At 36.0% G+C, this 25768-nt stretch overlaps 1 protein-coding gene and 1 pseudogene across 1 annotated transcript in view; one reads left to right on the forward strand and one right to left on the reverse strand.

The window, feature by feature from the left end:
- The window catches only part of Nek11 (NIMA related kinase 11), a 347795-nt gene that overhangs the window by 20904 nt on the left and 301123 nt on the right, over window positions 1-25768 (forward strand). The window lies entirely within an intron of this gene.
- On the reverse strand, window positions 7994-11037 carry LOC113179344 (nuclear speckle splicing regulatory protein 1 pseudogene; annotated as a pseudogene).

The following is a 25768-nucleotide window of genomic DNA, read 5'->3' on the forward strand; positions in this document are numbered from 1 at the left end:
TAAAAATAAGCAGTTGTGACCTTCATTAAAATACTGTGAAATTGAATTCCTGTTCATAGTTGAATAAGAACACAATTGTGTGAGTATTTGAGTATTTCTTAGCTGCTTTCACAGGTCTTATTTCCTGATACAAGTATGGACCTTGACATGCTATATACTTATTAGTACAGCAGTGCTATGCTTGGGTAGTTATATGAAAAACTCAACCTAAGTTTTAGTTATTAAAAAAGTAAGCTCTGGACATGAAGAAACACGTGGGGGATAGGCTCATTATTAGGATTATGGAAGTGGTGTTATGGGTATATACATAGGTCAAATTTTATAAAATTACACACTAAAAAATGTGTGTAGTGTATTGTATATCAATCATACCTTAACAATTATATTTAGAAAATTCAAAACCTGGACCATGATACATTTTACATGAATGTTAAACTGGTTGAATTTGCAGTTGCTAGAACTGAGTGTTGCTTTTTAATCTTTAATACCAATTAAAACTATTTAGAGACAAGATCACGCTGAGTTGCTTAGGGCCTTGCCAAGTTGCTGAGGCTGACCTTGAACTTAAGATCCTCTTGCCTCAGCCTTCTAAACAACTAGGATTATAGGCATATGCCACCTTGCCCAGCTCCAAATTTCTAAGAGTGGAAAATTTGGAACATCAAGTCTCTGATTAGAATATATTTGGGTGTCAGTTTTTTTGGGGGGGAGGTGTCAGTTTTCCCGATCTCTCCCATGTGTAGTAGTCACTTAGCATTTTCATTATAGTTGATGTTCCCATGTTCCCATTAGTTTGAATTTGGAGCAAACCTATTAAACCTGAACATTTAATCCATATCCACCTCCCAGATTTGTGGCCCAATTGCCCTTCATTCCCTTTCTTACCTCTATGTCTTTCATCCCATGAACCTCATCAAATCATGTGTACTTGTGGGTTTCAGGACAAGATCAGCCAATCTGCTTTTTACAATATTGGATTTGCTCTTTGGTGATTAACTGCTTTTAACTCAAGTTGCTATTTCAAAAATATTTCAGTGTAACAATTATCGAGCTCCAGTATGTAGTTTCTAATATTTTCAGAATTGCTTTAGAAATGGAAATTATAAGATAGATCAATGACAGCTGTAATTTGCAAGACAGGAAGTGAAGCATTTGGATGTTCAATATGGATTGAACTTGACATATCTGAGGTTGAATTTTACATAGGTCTTACTATCTTTAAAGGAGTTGAGTATTGGGTTTATTATAAGGGGTAAGTAAATACTGAAAAGTTTTCAAAAACAGAACAGTATATAATTTCCTCCCAGGTAAAACTTGCTTTTGCATTATTTGGCTAACCTCACATAATCATAAAAACTCATGTGTGTGTGTACACACACATGCTTTTAAGTGAGTCTGTGTATGCATTCTTGTTTCTTAGTTTTTCATTTTAATACTAGTTTTAGCAGCAAAAGTCATGCTCGGCTGATAACAAATATTCCGGTCTGATGGATAAAGAGGTCAGGGCTCAGTATTTTAATAGCACTATAAGTACCCAGTGGGAACAGCTACTTTATAAAAATTCAAAAGGTATTAATATGGCCCCTTCTGGAAAAGCCCACACTGAGAGGCACTAACTACCCATGCCTCTGCAGTGTGGGGTTATTGTGTGGGATGTCCCTTCGCAGCTGCCTTTGGCTTCTATTATGCCATTAACTAGACTCACTACAGGATTCCTTGGAAACTGTGTGCCTACCTGAATAATTTATTACCTAGTGATCAATTATTCATAACTCATTATTACAACTGAAATAAAACCTAAAGGTGGACTCATTCTGCCACTTATGAATATCTAAGAGATCATCAGGAGATTGTAGTGGAGTTTTAAGTCTTTGCCATCCCCATTGCCTGTTGTTTCTCTGAAGGGATTCCAAAGAGAACAGCCTTCTGAGATGGAATCAGAATCGATGAAAGCAGTGACAAATGCCTCCCTGCTGTCCGTGCTGCATTGGTTCATCTATTCATGCTGTTTGTCTTTTTAATTCTGGCCTCATTTACACTTAGAAATGAAATTTCAGTTTGAGAGAGTGTAGGAGACATTTATGGCACTGTGGGTTTGTTAAGCCATTTTTAGAGGTCCACAAGGATATAAAACTTGCCTGAGAATATATTTTCTGGGAAAATATGCAGATATCTTTAGAACATTTATTGACACCAGTCATTGCGTTCTTGTTCTATCAGAGTTATATCTGAGTTAAATATTATTTATTTATTGGACCCTATCTTTCATATAAAGACATGCCATATGTTTTTCATATGTATTGCATAGAAAGCATCTTAGTAACGGTGCTATAAAAGTAAAATCAAAAGAAACTTTTTATAAATTTAGGAAACATAGTAGAAAATAGTTTGGCTTAATACAAATTGATTAATTTTGTAGTAATCAACAAGCCTTTTGAGATGTGTTGAAAATAGTTGGAGAGTTTCAAATTCCAGTTCTGTTGGAATATAAAGCGGAAAGTTTGCCTTTGGGGTTTCTTGCCTCCCAAGCAGTTGGCTTTCCACTGAGCACTGTTGGCATGGAGGAATGGCTATGATTCTATAATATTCACATTTTTGGTGGCCATCTCACTGTCATGTTTTATCTGGTTATTCTCCAAAGTAAGTTAAGTACTAATTTTGAGTATAAGTCCTGAGACACTGAGATTAACACTTCTTTGTCTAAAAAGCCCCAGCTTGTAGGTAAAAATCCAAATTGTTAAACAAGTATTTTTAGTAGTGATTCCAGATTTTTTTTGATGTTGTGTTGGTTCTCCAAATGGAATGAAGGCATAGTGTTTAGGTAGATTTTAACTGGCCTAAACCCATGCTTTTCTCCCTGGATCATATATAATGTCCCGGATAACTCACCACTCATGAATTTAAATCTAATTTAGTTTTACTATTGTGAAAATATATGGAAAATTTTAAGACAAATATGTCATAGAGTAAGGTAAAAACTTGCATGATTTTTAAATTTTTTAATGATTTTTAACAGATTACACATTCATGTGGCTCAAAGAATATAAAAAGGTATACTGTTAAAAGTCTTCTCTCGAAAGGATTTGCAAATGGTAGGAGACCTTCAATGATACACAAAAGTATAAGAGGTTATGATGGGCAAGGGGGAGGGGGGGAAAAAAGGGAGAGAATTGAACAACAGCTGAGGAGGCAGAGAGGGAAGGTGGGAGGGGAGGGGAGGGAGGATAGTAGGGGTTAGGAAAGGTAGCAGATTAAGACAGTCACTAATATGCCATTATGTAAAAATGTGAGTATGTAACAGATGTGATTCTGCTATCTGTATTTGGGGTAGAAATGGGAGTTCAAAACCCAATAGAGTCAAATGTATGAAAGATGATTTATCAAGAGCTCTGTAATGTTTGGAACAATCAATAAAAAATAAATAAATCAATAAAAAAAAAGTCTTCTCTCATTCTTATCCTCCCTTTTACAAGCTCTTACCCTTTTCCCCAAAGGTAACCACTGTTAAGAGTTTCCTGTGAATCTTTCCAGAATTACTTTATGTACATATAAACAACTTAGAATATAGATTCTTATTTTTCTTCATTCTGATAAAAATTAGCATATTATACATTTCTGTTTCTTGCTTTTTTCTTTTTTAAAATTGATTTTAAAAAATAAATGACAGTGGAATGTGGAATGCATTACAATTCTTATTACATGTATATGCACAATTTTTCATATCTCTGGTTGTATATAAAGTATGTTGATACCAATTCGTGTCTTCATACATGAATGATGTATGAAGACATACATCATCCATATATGATGGATGATGATGTCTATCACATTCCACCATTCTTGCTAATCCCCTGCCCCCTCCCTTTCCCAATATCTTGGAAATCTTTTCATGTTAGTGTATAGATAACTTCTCTATTCTTAAATTTTTTTTACTCAAGACAATATTTGTGCATATTTATGTGGTACATTACGGTGATTCAATATATGTATAGACTGTGTAATTATCAAATCAGTGTAATAAGTATTTCCATCTCTTCAAACATTAATCAATTAATCATTTTTTATCTGTTGGCAATTTCATACTCTTACAGTCATTTTCAAATATATCATAGATTATTTTAACCAATAGTTATTCTACTGTGCTAAAGATGAATCAGAAATAATTCCTCCACTCTGTTTCAGTGCCCCTTATTAAGCTTCTTTCCACTCTCCCCCTTAACCTCATTCTCTTGGGGGTAGGTACTGGAGATTGAATCCAGGGACTCACAATGCTAGGCAAGTGCTCTATCACTAAGTTACATCCTCATTCCTTTTTAATTTTGAGTCAGGGACTTTCTAAGTTGCTCAGACTGGCCTCAAACTTGTGATCCTCCTGTCTCAGCCTCCTGAGTAGCTAGGATTACAAGTGTGAGTCACCGTGTCCAGCTTCCCCCAGTCTTTTTTATAAATAGCTCCACAGTGTTTTCCATGGTATGGCTCTGATATAATTTATTAACTCTTGCTCCCATCAATGTGCATTTGGGTTGTTTTAAATCTTTTATTATTAAAAACACTATTGAAGTGGATAACCCTGAATATTTTTAATTTCAAAAATATGTCACTGTTTCTTGCATGAATTTTTAAGATAACACATGAGATTTTAGAGACATATCTTGCTTTTTATAGTACTAGCAGTCTTGAATTTATCCTTCACTGTTGTTAGGAATGTTTTGCTGGAGAAGTTTGAGAAGCATTGCTGGAAAAAAATTTTGAGGCCTACTGGTGGGATGATTCTTTTACTTTATAAAATAACTTTGTTGTGAAGTGACAGTGTCAGTAGTGTTACTTTGCCATACTGTGTTTTCTTGGAGGTGATATAAGAACACATGCAAATCTGAAGGAAGATTATTTATAAGCAGAAATCATGCTATAAACTCATCTAGTTTTTTTGAAGGTGTTTGATACAATGAAACATTGAGAGCTGTGCAATTTCAGAACAGGCTCTGGATCCTCTGACCTTACGCCCTAGAGCACCAAACTCTGGCACCTTGAAAATTATTAGTAGGTGTTCTACATTAAAAGGGTTCCATGATTTAAAAAAAGTTGAGAAAACACTGGGTTCCACAAAGTTAAAGCAAATTTCTTACTGAGGGACTATTTAGATTCTTAAATATGCTGGAGAAAATTGTGACTATAATAGCTGGATATAGCCTACAGCATTTCCCAAATTTTGTTTGACCATAACACTAATCCCTTACCCCAGGCCATTCTTAGTAACACTAGTGTAGATAGTGAGGAGCCCAAATGGGGAAATACTACCCTTGTTAGACACCATGGACAGTGGTTGAAATTAGTGGTCACAAGCATATGTGGTGTTTGAGTTTATAAAAGATTCAGTAAGGGAAATAAGAATGAAGTCATTGTTTAAAAGTTGGCCATAATGAACAGCAGATGGTGGTAATGTAACATGCAGACTGACTATGAGGACACAGCAGTATTTCTAATGGCAGCATTAATTCAAGGTCCAAAGTGTCTTCATTTAATTACCATCCACCAGTATTTTAATTTCACTGACTAAATGAATAAAAGGCTTAAACATAGATCATTACCATACTTTTAATCTCTTACTAGGAAAAGCACAATTCAGCTGAGAAATAAATTTGGAGAGATCTTTTTAACTTCAGAGACCATTTTAACTGGTATAAGATAGGTTTGGTTTCTCTTGCCATCTAGGTATTAGATGGAAGCTCTTACCTTATGTGTACACAAAGATGAATGTGCTCTATCTCTCTCTGTCTCTTAAGAGAAAAAAAAGTCTAAATTTTACCCAGTTTAACTCTCTACTGTCCATGAGAACAGCAGTAAATGCTTCAACACACATCTAGTTGGTGCTGCCAAAGAGACTTTGGGACCTTAGAGATGAAGCAGTCACATCCATTGACCTTCATGAACTGACGTTTAGACTGAAAGTAGGATGTGAACACCAATAGCTATTAGAAGGGCAAATGGATAGAGATTAGGGTCTAATTAAAGCTGAGAGAGATATGTCTTCCATTTTTTTTTGAAGTTTGTTCAACTATGTAAGATTTTGTATCATAGGGCAACAAAAAATGAAATGTTTTAAATATTTCATTCAACACAAAAATACACATTAAAATATAGTACAGTGTGATTATATTACTCACAAGATAATTATAGGATTCTAGTAAATTTTATTCTAAGTGTATTAGAGTTGGGGTGGCCCATAAATGGGGCACATGTTTAAACTTGTATGGTGAATGTTTCCAAGCTGTTGGTGATTCTCTGTGACAGAGGTGTATGGTGAGTTGAAGCTCTTGTTGAGAGTCCATATTTGAGACCCTTCATAAGTCTGCAGCCCTAAAGTAAAGGCTCTTTTGGCTATTTCTGTGGTAAGTCCTGATACAGATGATAAACCTAGAGGAACTGCAGGAAGTGAAGCTCTTCTGGTGAAGGATATTTAGACCCCTGAGAGATGTGCAATTGCTAGAGATGGGGTTTATTTACTTTTATTTTTTTATTTTCCACTTTTTTAACTGCTACATTATAGTTGTACATAGTGTTGGGATTTTTTGTTACATGCACACAATATAACACCATAATTTGGCCAATATTACTCCCCAGTACTTCCCCCTCCCTCCCTACCTTTAGGAAGGGGTTTTATAACTTTATTGATGGTGTCCAATACTTGAAACCACAGTTTGAAATTATCCTTTGAAGGTACACTTGGGCAGCTTTTCCACCCTGTTCCCTCTTCCTCCTTAATCCAAGCCTGAACTTGTTTCATCCTTTCCACAGGCAGCAGAGGGAGTAGCCTCAGGCAGGGCTCATGGTCTTAAGCTGGCCAGACCATGTCACCCCTGGGAGCAGGAATGCTTGGCTGTCTTGCTCATTCCCCAGGTGAGAAGGAGGTCAGTCACCCTTATGACCTGAAAAAATTAAGAGACGCCTTTTATTTTTATTACATGTTGCAAACTTGCTCCTTGCCTCTGGTGGTCACTCTTGTTCTTTGCTTTGTTCTTGCTTTCTTCTGTGAGTCTGGGTTTTGCTCCCAGTAATGTTTCAGAACTAGAAGGTTTCTCTCTTTTTCATTTTCCATGTTTCTCATTTTGCTGGATCTTTCCTGGTCAAGAAACTCATCTCTTTGCCCTAGAATCGGGGCTGCCTTCCCTTCTGTCTCAATTTCTTTCTGAAGATGGAACACTTATTTCTTGTTTTTCCATATCTCTGCACTTATCATTATTTTTGTATCTTCCTCACTTTCGTGTGTTCTTTCTTTATTTTGTTTTGTTTTGCTTTCTCTTCCTTCTCTCCTCCTTTCTCAGTGTACCAGTCATGGTCATTTCATTATCTAACTCTTTTTTGTTGTTATATGGTCAATGACCAAACAGACTCCATTTTACCCTGGGACTCCATGTCATATCAGAAATGCTTCTTCCATGGGAACACTCTGCCTCTGTACCTATCAGTAGTTGCTTAGCATAGCATGTTTGGTATCACAAAATGGCAATTCTTATACAATGTAAACTTGTTCTCTCTTTGGTTCTCATTTTTTTAGGCAATGTACCCTTTCAGAGATTGTTTGTCTAGACTTTAGTAACCATTCTCTAACTTGTACTCAACTAGGGTCATCTTGACCCACTTCCCTCCTGCTTGCTTGTTGTTATGCCACCCTGGAGGAGGCATAACAAGTCCTGTGGGAAATACCAATGTATCCATTTCATCATTTCGCTAACAGCTCAATTCAGCTCTATACCCCTGCTTGCTTACAGCTTCATCAACCTGGATGTGGTTTTTGCTTTAAAGACTCTGAAATGCTCAGGCTCAAGGCTGTTCCCTGCAGAGACAGGTATGGGTCCTGCAGGGAGCAGTCACAGGCCAACTAGCTAAATAAAGACTATCTAATTCGAACAAAAATGGACTTGGTATGTTTTCTGTGCAGTCTGCCCATAATATTGCTATATTAAGAGATATTTTTCCCTGTCTTTGTTTCTTTCTATCTGATATACACCCCACCACACCCCAATTTATCTTCTTTTTCATACTTCTTCCAATAGGAAGCTATATGACTGGCCTCTTAGTGCCAGATAGACTTCTTTTCTTTTCTGTGGTTGAAGTCAGTGTAATAATTCTCCTGGTCTCTGGATTGCCTCTCATGGTGTGGAACTTCCCTTTTCTCACATCCTTTTGACTTGGAACTTTTGGTGTGGTATTTGGCACCATGTCCTCTTTGCTAGATGACAGTGAGTGGGTTTGATTCCTGTGATGCTTGAAGTAATTCTTAGAGGTCTCTGTGAGCTTTTCTCTTCTGCAATCCATTTTATTATCTCCCAATCCATCTTCCCTGGTCACTGTCTGCATCTGTGTTTTCCCCCTCCTTAACGCCAGTTTGCTAAGGCATTGCTCCCGTGGTACTCTGTTCTCTGAATTTACTTTATTGGAGTAACCTCTTGATTTCTTTTGTCTTAGAACTGGTTTCATGAAAGCTGCATTTAGGTGCTTCCTTTTCTTCAACTGCTTGATTTAATAGGGGCCTGTAAAATTCATCCACTGAGAACTTTCTCCTTGGTTATATCCAAAAGTGATTCCAGTGCAGCAGCCCACTTTTTCTATTTCTTCCTCTTCAGCTCTTTCTTGCAGTATTTTTTTTATAAGCAGACATCACAAATGCCTATTTCTCATTAAATTCTCCATTTTTCATTTTTATTCCCTCTGTATTTTCTTTTCCCTTTTTTCTGTTTTTCTTTTCCTGAACTCAACTACTTTTAATAAGTTGTAACTATACTTGGACTTCTGATCTTTTCTCAACAGTGATTTGGGATTACTTTATTCCTTCCCCCACTCCTGCATTCCATCATAAATACTGTCATATTCATACTTTATAGAATATTCTTCAAGGGTCTTCTGAATTTTCAATTTGATCTGGATCATGGCCGGCTTCTCAGCAGCTTCTCTCTGAAGCTTCTCACTTAAATGGTGTTGCTTGCTATTGTCTGCTAAATGTGGCCAACACTGATGTGACACTCTAATGATTTTTCACATATTGCTTTTATATTGTCAATATCTTGGCAAAGATCTTATGGCTCTTGAATCCTCCTGTCAGACCAAATTTAAATTATGCCTTATTTTCAGGGCATTCTGTCAGCTGTACTCCATCTGGACTGTATTAATCGTGTTCCCCACCCTGATCCATCTCCTCTTGTAGTTTTTCTTGTTTTTGTTTACCATGCTGTCCCTTTCTTTTCTGTTGTTCTCTGAGAAGAGGATCTGATGGTCTGTCACCTGAATTGACCTGAATTCAGATCTTAGAGGAGGTAGTACCAGAATAAACACTAACCTGTTGAAATATTTTAACCATAGAGCAAAGGCCTTGAGTTGCATGACATAAAAGGTCCATTTGTTTCCAAGATTCACTGATTTTCTTTGGAGATTATCTTCATTGATTGGGTCCACCCTATCCAAATAATCCCTTTACATCCATTTTTCTTGGTAAGTGATTACAGGGTATGCCTGAGTTTCCTTATCAGAGCATGAATGTCAGTGGGTTGGACTTGGCATTGGAAAAGAGTGGAGGGAAACATGTGGTGATTCCTCTCCCTCCTTGTTAGTCAGAGCTGTGTAGACTTATATCTCTAATGTCACCATGCCTTATTTAATCAGGCCTTGATGCTAAATCTCTAAGATACTGTGCTGAGTATGGATGCACAATAATACATACCATGGTTCTATTTATTTGAAAATCTAGAAAAGATATACCTATAATGACAGAAGCATGTCAGTAGTTGCCTGGGTCCAGGCATGGGAGGATTTGAAGGAGCAGAAAGGGAACTTTTTGGGGTATAGAAATGCTCTATATTTTATATGTGGCAGTAATTACCAAAATGTGTAAATTTGCCAAAACCATTAGGACTGTACACTTAAAATTGTTACCTTTTATTGTATATAAAATATGCCTCAAGAAGTTGATTTAAAAATCAGGCCATGGTGATGATAATGGAGCAGAGAGTGGGGATAAAGGAATTTTGTTCTTTAATTTAGAAGATTCTCTTGTCCAGAATACAAGTTTGGAAAATACCAAAGACCCAGGGCTGATGGAAGCTGCCAAATATATATATTCTTTAGTTAAATGGTAATATGCAAATTAATATAGCTCATGCCACAACATAGCAGTTACATTGCTTCATCCGTGTTCTCTTACCCTACTCTGTGTTCCTTAGTAATGGGAAACTCGTAATTGTTGCCTAATGATTTTTGTATGTGCCAGAGTTTTACCTAAAATCAAGGCTCCTGGAAGGCATCAATTGGGCCTTTGGCTTTTTGTTGTTTTTTTAAAAATACCTCTATGTTGCTCAGTGGCCATTGATGCATTCATTGTTAGTTCAATTATCTGCCAATAGAACATCATGAACTCTACAGTCTGATGTTTTAAACTTGGAATTAGGTGTTGATGACATCAAGAATCAGAGGCCTCAGAAAGGCTACTCTGGTGGTACCTGTGGCATTGAGGTGGAGTTCCTAAGCAGCAATGCCATTGGGACTCAGCACCAGTGATAATGGTGAGAGTATCCCTATTTAGCCCAGAAAACTCTTGGTGAATCAATGACGCACTGATTAACCTGTATTGAGTTCTTTTGGGGTTTCAGGGAAGTGAGTCTTATTGTGTTGTTTGAAACCAAGAAAACTGGTAGATCCCAGAAAAGAGTATATTCATGGATTGGTATTCTTTAAAGTAGAATAGTTTGTGTAGAGTCAGTAAATTTTTGTTTTCCCCTTTTCAGAGAAGAGAAAGAAGTAGGGAAAAGCAAACAGACATGGGAAAATCATACATATTGTTTTAGACTATAGACTCATACTATTTTAGATATAGTCAATACCAAGATGTTTTATTGGCTCATAATGCAGAATTAAAATTAGATGAAGTCTATGAGAAACTGAAATAGCATGCCTTCCCCATAAGGACTACATTCTGACCTACATCCCACCAAATATGGGCCCCCCTTCTGTGACTTTAATGGTAGATGGGGCTAGCAAACTCAACATGATACCATGTATTGACAACAAACTTCTGCTTGTGATTCTTGTTTACTAGTCCCCTTCTGTGATCTAGAACATCATAGATCAAGTTTACCTCTGCATATGTTGTGGCTCTTCAGATGTTTAAAAATATATAATTCCACATTAAGAGACTCCTTCTCAAACCTCAGTGTGAGACAGAAACCCTTCATAACCTTGTTTAAATGTAGATTCTGGAGCATGGAAAGTTTAATCCAGTAGGTCTCAGTTGGGACCTAGGAGTTCTGGGTGGTTCTGCTACAAGTTGTTTATGACTCCAATTATTTGAACCTCTATTGTGTGCCCTGTGCTGGATTGGGGGCTGGGGATATGAAAACAAACAGTAATAGACATTTCTTAAAAATACACACATAGCCAAGAAGCACATGGAAAAATATTCAACATCTTTGGCTATCATAGGTATATACATCAAAACTCTAATGAGAAGTCACTTCATACCCACTAAAATGATTAGGATAAAAAATATAAATAATAAGTATCAGATGTGGAGAAATTGGAACATTTATACACTCCTGGCAGGAGTGTAAAATGATGTGGCTACTTTGCAAAACAATCTGGCTGTTCCTCAAAACATTATATAGGGTTACCATGTGACCCAGCAATTTCTTTTGGTATATACCTAAAAGATAAAAACCTATGTCCACACAAAAACTTGTGTATAATATTTATCACAGCATTAATTATAATAACCAAAGGTGGAAACCACTCACCTGTCTATCAACTTACCAAGTTGTGAACCAACCTAAGTGTCTGTCAACAGACAAATGGATAGAAAAAATGGCATACACACACACACACACACACACACACACACACACTGGAATTTTCCTGAGCCACAAAAAAGAACAAAATGGATGGAACTTCAGAATGTTTTGTTAAGCAAAATAAGCCAGATTTGGAAAGTCTAGGGTCATGTTTTGTTAGCTTTTCATATGTGGAATGCCAGAGAGATAAAAGGAAAAAGGGAGTGTCTCATGAAATTAAAAGAGAGACCAGTAGAATAGAGGAAAGAGGCCATGAGGAATGAGGAGGGGACAGAAAAGAGAAGTACTGGGGAATAAACTTGACCAAATTATGTTATGTGTATGTACAAATATGTCATAATGAATCCCACTATTACATATAATTATAGTGCACAATAAAAATAAAAATATTATTTTAAGTGAAAGAAAACAATCACAAAAGCCCTGTTCCATTTATATGAAATATCCAGAATAGGTAAATCCATAGAGGCAGAAAATGGATTAGTGATTGCCAGGGGATATGGGAAGGGGATGGTAAATGACTGCTAATGAGTATTTCTTTGGGGATTGTATTAGTTTTCTGGGACTGGCTTAAGAAATATCACACCTGGGTGGTTTGAACAACAGATTTACTTTCTCAGAGCTCTAGAGGCTGGAAGTCCATAATGAAAGTGCTGACAGTGCTGGTCACTGCTGAGGCTGCTCTCCTTGGCTTGCAGTTGGCCCCTTCTGGCTCTGTCTTCATGTGGTTTTTCCTGTGTGTGCAAGTGTGCTCCTGGTGTCTTTCCCTCTCCTTATAAGGACACTACTCTATGGCCTCATTCTAAATTAATCATCTGTAAATATGTAACTTCCAAAGAACAATTATATTCTAATATACTGGGAGTTGGGACTTAAACATGAATTTGGGGGGAACAAAATTCAATCTATAATAGGGATGATGAAGTTGTTCTCAGGGCTGGGGTTGTGGCTCAGCGGTAAAGCGCATGCCCAGCACGTGCTAGGCCCTGGGTTCGATCCTCAGCACCACATAATAAATAAATAAGTGAAAAAAATTCTAAAAAAAAGAAAATGTTCTAAAATTAAATATTTTGATGTTTCAAAACCCTGGGACTATGCTAAAATCCACTAACTTATATGCTTTAAAAAGGTGAATTTAATGGTATGTGAATTACATCTCAATAAAAGTTTATGAACAATATGATTATACCACCAGTGTAATTCTATATCATTTACAACCAGAAGAGTGAGAATTTATACTCCATATGTGAAAAACATGTCAAAATACATGCTACTGTCATGTATAACAATTAAAAATCTATTATACAATAAAAAACTGTTATGAACAACAACAACAAAAGATTGGACATGAATCTTTCTTTCAAAGAACTTACAGACCAGTAAGGCAAACAAAGGTGTAAATAGGCACTTGCAATCACTTACAGGACATCCTAGGTGGAGGTGCACTTAAAGATTGAAGAAGACCTCTAGAAAAGAGAACATAGGGGTCAAGATTTACACGATGAATATGAATCAGACTGAGAAAGGGTAAAGAGAGGGTGTTCTAGGCAGAGAAATAGTATGTGCGGAGACAAAAAGTCATGGAAACTGGCATATATAAGGAGCTGCCCCTTCTTAATCTAATCTTTTCTCAGTTAATATTATCAAAATTTAAACTGTTGGTTAAAGATTGCTGCATTTATATCCTAATATCTCCACCAGCTTTGGACAATTTCCTGAGCTATTAGTCTCAGTTTTCTTATCTGTAAAATGGGGGAAATAATAAGTACATGGAATATAAGTTTCAATAAGTGAAATGGTCTCAAAATGAAAAGATTTTGTGTGGCAAAGGTAACAATTAACAGCATGGAAAGATAGCCTACAGAATGAGAGAAAATCTTTGCCAGTGACTCTCTGACAGGGGATTAATATTCACAATATATAAAGAACTCAAAAAACTTCACACCAAGAAAATAACCCAATCAATAAATGGAAAGATGCTCTAAATACACTTCTCAAAGAAGAAACGCAAATGACCAACAAAAATATGAAAAAATGTTCAACATCCTAATTAATCAGTGAAATACAAATCAAAATTATACTGAGATTTCATCTCAATTCAGTTAGAATGGAAACCATCAAGAATACAAATAATAAGTGGTGGTGTACACATGCAATCCCAGCAGCTCAGTAGGCTGAGGCAGGAGGATTGTAGGTTCAAAGCCAGCCTTAGCAAAAGTGAAGCACTAAGCAACTCAGTGAGACCCTGTCTCTTAAAAAAAAAAATACAAAATAAGTCTGGGGGTGTGGCTCAGTGGTCGAGTGCCCCTGAGTTCAATCCCTGGTCCCCCCAAAAGAATACAAATAATAATAATTGCTGGCAAGGATGTGGAGAAAAGGTACACTTTTACACTGATAGGACAGAAAATTAGTATAACTACTTTGGAAAGTGGTATGAAGAGTCCTCAAAAGACTAGGAATGGGGAATTGTGCCCCCCAACAGTTGTACCACTTGTTGGTATTTAGTCAAAAGAACTAAACTCAGCATATTATAGTGATACATGCATGTTAATATTTATAGCAATGCAGTTCATAATAGGCAAGCTATATATCTAACCCAAGTGCCCATTAACAACTGAATGGATAAAGAAAATGTGGTGTATGTACACACAATGGAGTTTTACTCAGCCATAAAGAATGAAATCATATCATTTACTGATAAATGAATGGAAACTGAGAATGTTTTGCTAAGTGAAATGACCCAGACTCAAAGTCAAGGATTGAATGTTTTTTCTCATATGCAGAAGCTAGAGAGAAATACAGAGTAAAAAGTGTGTGGGAGAAATTCTACTGTCATGTATAACTAATTAAAACAAAAAAAATTAATAAAGGGTGGGGGACGATCTCATGAAAATAAAGGGGGGAACAGTGGAGTAAAGAAAGAGGGAGGGAAGAGGAATGAGAAAGGGGAAGAACTGTGGAATGAAATTGACCAAACCATGCTATGAGCAAGTATGAATATATCATAACAAATTCTACTTCTATGTATAACTATAATGTACCAATTGAAAAAACAATAAATAAATAGATGGAAAACCAATAGAGTAGAGGAAAGGGGCTAGGAGGAGGGAAGGGAAAGGGGAACTAATAAGGGATTAAAATGGAGCAAATTATATTATATGCATGTATGACTAGGTCAGAATGAACCAACCATACCATTATGTATAACTGTAATGTACTAATAAAAACATTTAAAAATCAAAGCTATAAGGAAATATAAAAATAATAACTATATGGTTTTAAGTCTTGAAGGAAGGATACAGAAAATATTACTAATACATCTTTACTAGTCACTGCTAAAAATATGTTGGCTTCTCCTTGTTTTTCTATTCCTTGGATCATTTGATTTTAAGACCCCTCAACATCTTGCTCATCATTGCTTGAGCTAATTTGGGTGAAAATACTCCCTTTGGCATGAAGTTCCCCGGTCTGAACACAAGAGGCCTGTTGGAGCCAAGTATATCTACCCTAAAACCTCTCATACATTTTAAAGTCAGCTTAGAATCTCAGGAGCAATTTTAGCAGTCATGTCAATGGTTGTCACATACTGAATCTGTGGGGGGCACAGTTCCCCTTCCTACAACTCTCCTAAAAGTTTTTAGAGATAAGCCTTTCTGCTCTTAAGCTGGTGTCACAAATCTTAGATTTGAAGATTTTCCTGATCCTTAACTGTAGAACTTCAAGTTTATTCTTGTAAAATGCAGTCTTGCTCATTTCCATCTCATATTCCAGCTTCTTCAATCATTTTGAAAAATTGACTCTGCCTTATGTCTATTGATTATGGCTCTTGGCTTTGTGTCATCTATAAACTTGGTAAATATGTCTTTTTAAGTCTTCATCCAAGTCATAAATCAAATGTTGGTGAAAGTATCCTTAGGGATAGATCCCAGTGGTATTACAAGTGATACCACCTAAAAAATGGCCTGAGATACAAGACTTTAGCACATTCGTTCTGCTTGTTCAGCTGTGAATCCACATGAAGATTGCATTTCTCACATATTTAAATGATATCAGAAGACTTTACTCTTTGACATCTGCTAACATGGTGACAGTATAAGGGCTGAAATCATGATATAGCACTACTAATTGCTTCTCTCTGATCTACCAATCAAATAACCCTCTCACAAAAAAAGAAATTAGGTTAATTTGGCTTATTCTCCATAAACCCATGTGAATCCCTGCTGGCCCTTGTTTCATGTTTTAAATGCTCACAAGCCATCTGTTTAATCATCAGTTCTTCAAATTTGCCAGAGATTTATGTCAAGATTATTGCTGTACAATTTTTGAAAGATAATTTGTATGAAAATTGGAACATGTGCTTGGGGAGAGAGTAGTTCTCCCTTCTTTCCTGATTTTTCAGATTATCAATCATGTGCAGAGAATGTATTTTTGAGCTGAGCTTTCAATGTGTAGCTTATTGGGCTCTGATTTTATAACCTCAGAGGCAGCATACTGCCCTCTGATGAGTGATGAGATGGTATTCAGGATTCAGAAGTGGGTTTCAGCAGTCTGCAGGATGGGAGAAAATCTTTGACAACTACTCTTCTGACAGACAATAAATGTCTAGAATACATAAAGAACTCAAAAAGCTTTACATAAGAAAGCAAATTACCCAAATAAATGTGTAAATGGACTAAACATATTGCTCAAAAGAAGAAATACAAATGGTCATCAAATATATGAAAAAGTGTTCAACACCCTTAACAATAAGGGAATTATAAATCCAAACTATTCTGAGATTTCATCTCAAGTTAGAATGGAAATCATCAAAACTATAAAAATAATAAATGCTGGTGAGGATGGGGGGTGGAAAGTACACTTGTGCATTGTTGGTAGAACTGCAAATTAGCACAATCACTCTCAAAAGGATTCCATCAGTGACTTTACTGTCAATATCAACCATAGTATTAATAAAAATGCTAGGTGCAGTAACAATGTTGATAATGATGCATTTTATGAAGTTTTGAATTGACGCTGAAGCTCAACAATAGCAACAACTTTTGAAAGCATATCTGTGTTCTTTTCCCTGTTTCCTTTTTCTACCTATTCTTGCCGGTCTTAATTTTTTGCTTTATTATATAAGTTACGTCAAATCATCTGTGGAATGAGGCTGAGTGTAAATTCATTAAAGGAGTAAATTCTGTAATGATAAATGTTTGAAGAAGGAGTGGGTAGCTGTAATTTATCACTGCTAGGAAAGAACAAGAAGAAAGCAGTGCAAACTGCAGCTTAAAGAATTAGGGCCAAAACACAAGTAAGATTTTCCTAATGGTGTTTTAAAACTGGCAGATTTGGGGTCATACCAGTGTTGGCTATGGACCATTCTCTGTAAGGCATGTAGCTAGCTTTGCAGCCTCTCTGAGTTCCAGTGTCCTGATCTTATGATGAGCAGGCTGACTAGTCCTTAGTTGACAAATGAAATCTCATGGTCAGTAAGAGTGGGAAAAGAGATACATACCCACTCACTTGGCTGCTCCTCAAATTGGCCCTCTCCTCCAAGCCTCTGAAGAACTCTGGGAGTTTTCAGTACTCTCACCACTGGAAGTCTTCTGGACCCCTATGTTCTTGAAACTTTTACTACTCCTTATCCCTGGACAAGCAGCCTCAGCTATCACCTGGGGCCTTGTTAGAAATGTGGACCTCTCAGGCTCTACCATAGACCTGCCGACTTGGAAATGGCATTTAAATTCTTTGTTCTTAAATTACATACTGTAAGTGTACACATTTATAGGATACAGTGTGATATTGTTCAATACACTTATAATACATAATTGGATCAGAATAATTGGCATGTTTATCACTTCAGTAAATTTTCAGCCATTTATCATTCTTGAAAATATTCAAAGTTCTTTCTATTAGCTATTTTGAAGTATACAATTAATAGTTTTCAATCAGTTATTCTACTTGCTATACAACATTAGAAGTTATTTCTCCATCCAACTGAATCTCTATATCCATTACCCATCCTCTCTTCATCACCCCCTTCCCCAACCCTTCCAGTTCTCTGGAAGCAGCATTTTAACAGATCCTATGGCAATTAGGACACACAGTAAAATTTAAGAAGCACTGTTCTAATACCCTGTGGTCCTTATTTGAGGCTCATTCAAATACCACACTTTATCCTAATGATTTTGTTCAGTCTGCACATAAAAATACTTTTGATTTATCCTCAAGTAAATTTCAGAAGTTCTAGAAACAAACTAGGATAAAACTATATCCAGGCTGTTTTTTTTTTTAAAGTGTCTTTTGCTCAATGCTGTGACTAAGGAGATAGCCTTTTATGCCAAGTTCCTTTGGATTTCTTTGGCATGCAGGACAAACTGCACAGCCTCTCTCTGAGATATATTAAGTGCACAGTGTTCAAAACATTTTTCTTTAGCCAAGCTCTCCTCACCTTCTTGTCTCTGAAAAATGAAGGTTTGTGTAATCAGAGACAGGTTAGCCACATCTCTCTCTGTTTCCTCCTTTTACACAGTCTACAGTGACTTTTTTTCATGTGTTACAAATCAATGACTAAATCCATAGCCTGTCATTCGGGGAAACCAGATCTGTCTTGGTAATAGATTCTAGTTTGAGCTCTATTGGTAAATGAAGCCCCAGATCCACAGAAACAGACTTTATTTCCAGGTAAGTACTACTCAGCAAAAATATAAGACCTAGAATCAGTTTCTTAAACCCTCTAATGGGAATATGCTAATGCAGTTTCAGTTTCCTCTCCTTCCAGCCCAAAATAAGTGCAGTAACAGCTTGCTTTATGCTATAGTTAAAGAAAATGTTTTAGCTCAAGCCCATATATTTACCACAGTGTTGACTTAGAGACTGAAATTTAGAATTAAAACTTTTTGCTACTTTGTCATTTGCTATAGATGAAATTATGGGACTTTATTTCATTGAAATCCCAGATTATTTATTTTTATTTTATTTTTTGAGCACCAGACTTCTTGCCTAGATCATAATTTAATTTTACTTTAAACAGTGTTCATATTTTGATGATTTTACCTAGTCAAAGAAATGGAGCTAATCAGTTTTGTTGCCTCTTAAAACTCAGTTTGTCACTGTGTCTTGATTTCATGGTAGATTTTGCAACACATCTGATTATCTCATTGAAATCCCCAATTCCAGTATTTTTCATAATTTTCAAAATAAAAATCTGACACGAATTATTTATTAGAGTATTGCATTTTGAATATTAACCTAACATTAATTGCAAATTTGGGGCATATAGAAATCATAATAAAAGCTGATCCAATTATCTACAGTAAATTTTTTTTATATCCTTACTGACATTCTCATGATCCTTAATTTCCTTGATGACAAACAGAATTTTTGCTCAAAACTCAGTACTTTTCGAAGTGTGATAAAGAGAATTAGTGATACGTTGCCTAGAGTATCAATGTTATTAATAGTTATTTTTATTGTTACTTCTCTATTGCTAAATTTTTTTAAAAAATTAATTTTGTGCAGTTGAACTTTAAAAAAAAAAACTGGTCCTGGGCTGGGATTGTGTCCCAGTGGTAGAGCACTCACGTAGCACATGTGAGGCCCTGGGTTCAATCCTCAGCATCACATAAAAATAAATAAATAACATAAAGGTATTGTGTTCAACTACAACTAAAAAATAAATATTAAAAAAGATTGGTCCTCAAACTACAAAATTATAAGGATTTTTGGTATCCAAAGGTTATGATATTCAGGACAACCTCAACAATATAGATTTCTCCACTTTTCTAGTAAAGGAAGTCCTGAGAAACATTTCTCCCTCCTCTCTGTAGTGTCTCTTCCAAAACCTCAAGTTTAGGCCTTTATAATTGGCAATACTCTTGACTAGTGGTAAGATTTTTCCATAATTCTCCAGCAATAATTAATGAAGAATAGACATAGCTAATTCATTAGTGCCTCATCAAAAGCAAGTCCAGGACAAGGTTTTTTGTTTGTTTTTCCTTTTCTCTCTAATGCTAAGGAGGGGAAAAGAGTAGTTAGCAGGAGTTTTGCTCTTTGAAAAATGAAAAGTTTTATATTAGTTTCATTATTACACACAAAAACTCTCTATATTGAAACAGGAGAGGAGGAAACTTAAATTTGGAGACAAAAATCTGTTCTTCAGAGTTGCTCCTTGAATAGTACATGTTGACTCTGCTATAAGTCAGTTACATCTGAGGACTTTTTTTTATTTTTAATTTTTTTGTCTGAGAACTTTTATAGGTTCAGGTACCTTCATTATCTGCCCTTTGAGGGTCACATAAAGCTTTAAAATTGTACAAATATATAAATTCTGTCTCAAAATTGGGAAAAAAAATAAATGGACAGATTAGGAAAATTGGGTAGATTTCTGCTTCTCTTGAGCCAGGTGATTATAACAGGTGTTATCATTTCTCTGAGATACTGTGAAACAACTGAGCTAAACAATTTGTCAGATTGGCCTTTAGTCCAGTAAAGGAGATCATTGTATTGGCCAAAAATGTAAATAGGTGTTATGACAGGATACACAGGGAGAGGCCTCTGAATTAGACCTGGAGGAATCAAGAAAGGTTTTGAGATGAAAGCTTTCTACAATGCTTCAGCATGAACAAGTGTTACCTGTGCTTATGGGAACTTTGTTTTATCTTCGTCTAAAAATTATTATGACCAACTTTGTGATTCTAGCATCTAATGACTTCATTCTTAATTTATTAAATTTGAGGTTTCAGACTATGTAAAACAAAGTTATTTTTATATTAGTATCTCTTACCCATCACCAGAGAATTATAGAAAAAATCATATTTATTAAAACTTTCAGGAGACCTTTTCACATCCTATAGGCCAGAGTTATATCACATGCCTTAACCAGTCACTGGAAAGAAGAATAGGATTATATGATTAGCTAGGCCAATTATGATTCATCCAAGGACCAGGGGAGAGGGTCCTTCCTTTCAGAGCATATGACAATGAGGGATGTGAGGTTGTGACTATGTGGAGTAGACAACCATGAATGTCTCTTAAAATAATTAAGCCATAGTATTCAATGACTTTGCCCATCTGTGTAAATAGGAAAAAGAAAATTTCTTGATTATTTATCTTAAGGTGGGGAGAAAGAGCCATAACAGGTTATTGTTTCCTTTGTTGAGAAGAAGCTTTTAGTTCAAATCCATCCCATTTATTGACTATTGATTTTACTTCTTGCACTTTAGGAGTCTTGTTAAGGAAGTCAGTTCCTAAGCCAACATGGTGGAGATTTGGTCCTACTTTTTCTTCTGTTAAGTGCAGGGTCTCTGTTCTAGTTTCTAAGTCCTTGGTCTACTCTGAATTGATTTTTGTGCAGGGTGAGAGATAGAGGTTTAATATCATTTTTCTACATATGGATTTCCAGCTTTGTCAGCACCATTTGTTGAATAGACTATCTTTTCTTTCTTTGGTGTTACATATTTTTCATTGTAGAGGACCTTCACATCTTTTGTTGGATTAATTTTCAAGTATTTTATATTTTGTGGGCTGTTGTGAATATGATAGTTTTCCTAATTTCTTTTTCAGCAGATTCATCATTGGAGTATAGGAATACAATTGATTTATGAGTGTTGATCTAGTATCCCAATATTTTGCTGAATTTATTTTCGAGCTAAAGAAGTCTTCTGGTAGAGTTCCTTGTTTTTTTTATATATATAGATAGGATCATGTTATTAGCAAACAGAAATAATTTGACCTCTTCTCTTCCTGTTTGTATTCCTTTAATTTTTTTCTCTTGTCTGATTGCTCTGGCTAGAGCTTCAAGGTATGGTGAAAGTGGGCATCCTTTTCTTGTTTATTTCCAGGAGTTCTAATTAGTTTCTTTACAATATCTCTAGCTCTTTATTAAAATGGTCTTTTGCCTGTATTTGCTCTTTTGATTTGTTCCTTAGATCTTCTTTTAGATCATTGAAAATTCTAATGATCAGTTTTTATAGTCTTTCTCTGGTATTTCATCCACTTCCACATCTGTGGATTCCTTTGTTGGGTGATTGTGAATTTTGTTAACATGTTTATCATGTTTTCAGAAGTCTTGGACTTGTGCATCAGTTGATACAGACCCTCTATCTCTTTTATATGTGTGTCCTTTGATGTGTAGTTATCTTTTTTGTTCTAGGAACTTCTCAACTTCTGTCTGTTTTTGCTGTATATAGGTGACCAGGTATGGTCTAATGTCTCCCTTTAGCTCTTCCTACTTGGAGCCTGGTGAAGGTTTGGGCTTTTAGTCTTCTCTATTACGTATATTGAAATATTACTGGGGCTCTACTGGGACTAGTTTACATGTGGAGTGAGATTTAAAGGGTAATAAGAGAAACCAAAACCAAGGGACAAATGAAAAAATATAAGATCAAAACAACTCAAACACATGTAAAATATTATCTCATCAAATTAAGCCTAAAAAATAAAGGGATGAAGAAGAAAGCAATTAAAATATAAAAAAATCTGAATATATATTTATTTGTATTTTTAAACCAATCCAAGCAGTGAGAACACATATATCCATGTACCCACACACATATACACTCATACAGAATAGAAAAAAGTAAAAAAAAAAAAATCAAATTAGAAAAAGAGGAAAAAGTGAGGGACGGAAAAAGAAATCTTTTTTAAAATATTTTTTTAGTTGTAGATGGACACAATGCCTTTATTTTATTTATTTATTTTTATGTGGTGCTGAGTATCAAACCCAGTGCCCTACAGGTGCTATGCGAGTGCTCTACTACTAAGCCACAAATCCAGCCCTAAAAAAAAAGAATTCTTAATGAGAAATAAAGGTCTTGTTTCTGCAAAAGTGGTCAAAAGTATTTGTAAAGGCAGATTTTTATTGTTTTCCCTGTTTTCCCATTCTCTGTATATGTTTTTAGGTTCTATAAACTTTGGGTCAAAGGCTGGCTGTCATTAAGTCCCAAGTCTTTGGTCTTTGCATTTATCACCAGCCTGCCAGCTGTTGTGGCTCAGAGCCAAGCTTTTTGTAGTAGCTTTTCTTTTTTTCAATATAAAATGGGATATCCTGGGGAGTGCTGGCAAATTATGTACTCCCATAGCAAGGCTCGTGCAGAGTTCTAAATTGGAGGTTCCAGCCATTGGGATTTAATCTTGGCTGACCTTTGGAACTCTTTCAGTGGGTATTTGAGATTTGATCATCATCCTTGTTGCTGGGGAGACTCCAATCTCTGCTGGATGTCTGAGTCTCAGGGACCTCTGAAAATTCCACTTTTAGGGTGAGGAGTGTAAACCTCCTCAGGCTTCACATATTTCACCACCATGAATGTGAATTACTCAGGATCAGACCTGTATTTTACACATGCCTGTCTGACAAGCTACTTGTGTCTTCCCAGTGGCTCATATGGGATGCCAGCAACAAAGGGGGGCTTGCTATCCTGAGTTTTCCCAGCCAGATCACCCTAGACACAATCCTCACTGTGCCTGTTTCAATCACACTGGGCATAGCACACTCTGGATCTTAAAATACGTGACTGCTGGGTCAGGTTGGCAACTTCCCTTAGGAATTTCCAGTCTATTCCTCTGCTCACTACTGCATAGCCATTTAAAAATCATTCCTGCTGCCACCACTATGGTTCCCACTGGACTCTCTCCCCATAATCCAAGTGATTTTAATCCTCTCATGCAACACCTTCCCCCACTGTCTCTGGGTCAGTTAAGAGTAGATTCCCTCTTCATCCAACAGGGTCCCCCAAGCCACTTTTATCCATCATGCTTTCATCTCTATCTGCTATGCTCCACTTCCTCTCAGCAGTGGACTGGCACATCTCTAACATATTATCTATCAAAGTTTATGACTTTCTGTGTCTCTGATATTTTTACTGTCCAATGTTGAATTTTAGTGAATTTTGTTAGTTATCCACCTCACTAAGGAGCTGTCTGCCTGCTTTTTTAAGAAAATTTTTACAATTTGTTTTAATTAGTTGGACATGACAGTAGAATGCATTTATGCACTTTGATATATCATACATAGTAGGGATATAATTTCTCATTTTTTTGAGAATACATGTTGTAGAATCATATTGGTCATGCAGTCACATATATACATAAAGTAATAATGTCTGTTTTATTCTACTCTTTCCTATCTCCACATCCCCTCTTCTGCCCTCCCTTCACTTCCCTCTACCTAATCTAAGGTAACGCTATTCTTCTCTAGTGCCCCAGCCTTATCTTGAATTAGCATTTACATATTAGAGAAAACATTCAGCCTTTGTTTTCTTGGGATTGTCTGATTTCACTTAGCATGATATTCTCCAACTCCAACCATTTACTGGCAAATGCCATAATTTCTTTCTTCTTTAAAGCTGAATAATAATCATTGAGTATATAGACCACATTTTCTTTATCCATTAACCTATTGAAGTACACCTAGGTTCATTCCCTAGTTTAGCTATTGTGAATTGAGCTGCTATAAACATTGAGGTGGCTGCATTACTGTAGTATGTTGATTTTAAGTCCTTTGGTATGAACCAAGGAGTGGGATAGCTGGGTCAAATGGTTGTTCTATTCCAAGTTTTCTAAGGTATCTCCATACTGCTTTCCACAATGGTTCCACCAATTTGCAGTTCCACCAGCAATGTATGTGTGTACCTTTTCCCCCATGTCCTCGCCAACACTTATTGTTGCATGTATTCTTGATGAATGCCATTCTAATTGGAGTGAGGTGAAATCTTCGAGTAGTTTTGATTTGCATTTCTCTAATTGCTAGAAATGATTAACATTTTTCATATGTTTCTTGATCAATTGTATTTCTTCTTCTGAGAAGTGTCTGTTCAGTTCCTGAGCCCATTTATTTTATTGATTGGGTTATTTATTTATGTATTTGTGTTAAGTTTTTTGAGTTCTTTATACATCCTGGAGATTAGTGCTCTATCTGAGGTACTTGTGGTAAAGATTTTCTCCCATTCTGTAGACTCTCTCATCACATTATTTATTGTGTCCTTTGCTGAGAAGAAGCTTTTAGTTCAAATCCATCCCATTTATTGACTATTGATTTTACTTCTTGCACTTTAGGAGTCTTGTTAAAGAAGTCAGTTCCTAAGCCAACATGGTGGAGATTTGGTCCTACTTTTTCTTCTATTAAGTGCAGGGTCTCTGTTCTAGTGTCTAAGACCTTGGTCTACTTTGAGTTGATTTTTGTGCAGGGTGAGAGATAGAGGTTTAATATCATTTTTCTACATATGGATTTCCAGTTTTGCCAACACCATTTGTTGAATAGGCTGTCTTTTCACCAGTGAATATTCTTGGCACCCTTTGTCTAGTATGACATAACCTCATTTATGTGGTTTTGTCTCTGTGTCCTCTGTTCTGTAACAGTGGCCTACAAGTCTATTTTGGTGCCAATACCATGCTATTTTTGTTACTATAGCTCTGTAGTAAAGTTTAAGATCTGGGATTGTGATGCCTTCTGCTTCACTTTTCTTGCTAAGTATTGCTTTAGCTATTCTGGGTCTCTTATTTTTCCAAATAAATTTTATGATTGCTATTTCTATTTCTATGAAGAATGCTATGTATTTTAATAGGAATTGCATTAAATAAGTATAATGCTTTTGATAGTATGGCCATTTAAACAATATTAATTTTGCCTATCCAGGAGCATGGGAGATCTTTCCATCTTCTGAGGCTTTCTTCAATTTCTTTCTTTAGTGTTCTATAGTTTCCATTGTAGAGGTCTTTCACCTCTTTTGTTAGATTGATTTCCAGTTTTTTTTTTTTTGAGGCTATTGAGAATGGGGTAGTTTTCCTAATTTCTCTTTCAGTGGATTCATTGCTGATGTACAGGAATGCATTTGATTTAGGGTGTTGATTTTTTATCCTGCTATTTTGCTGAATTCATTTATCAGTTCTAGAAGTTTTCTGGTGGAATTTTTGGATCTTCTAGATATAGAATCATGTCATCAGCAAATAGTGAT

Source organism: Urocitellus parryii, chromosome 2 (assembly GCF_045843805.1).
Source record: "Urocitellus parryii isolate mUroPar1 chromosome 2, mUroPar1.hap1, whole genome shotgun sequence".
In the NCBI taxonomy this organism is placed as follows: Eukaryota; Metazoa; Chordata; class Mammalia; order Rodentia; family Sciuridae; genus Urocitellus; species Urocitellus parryii.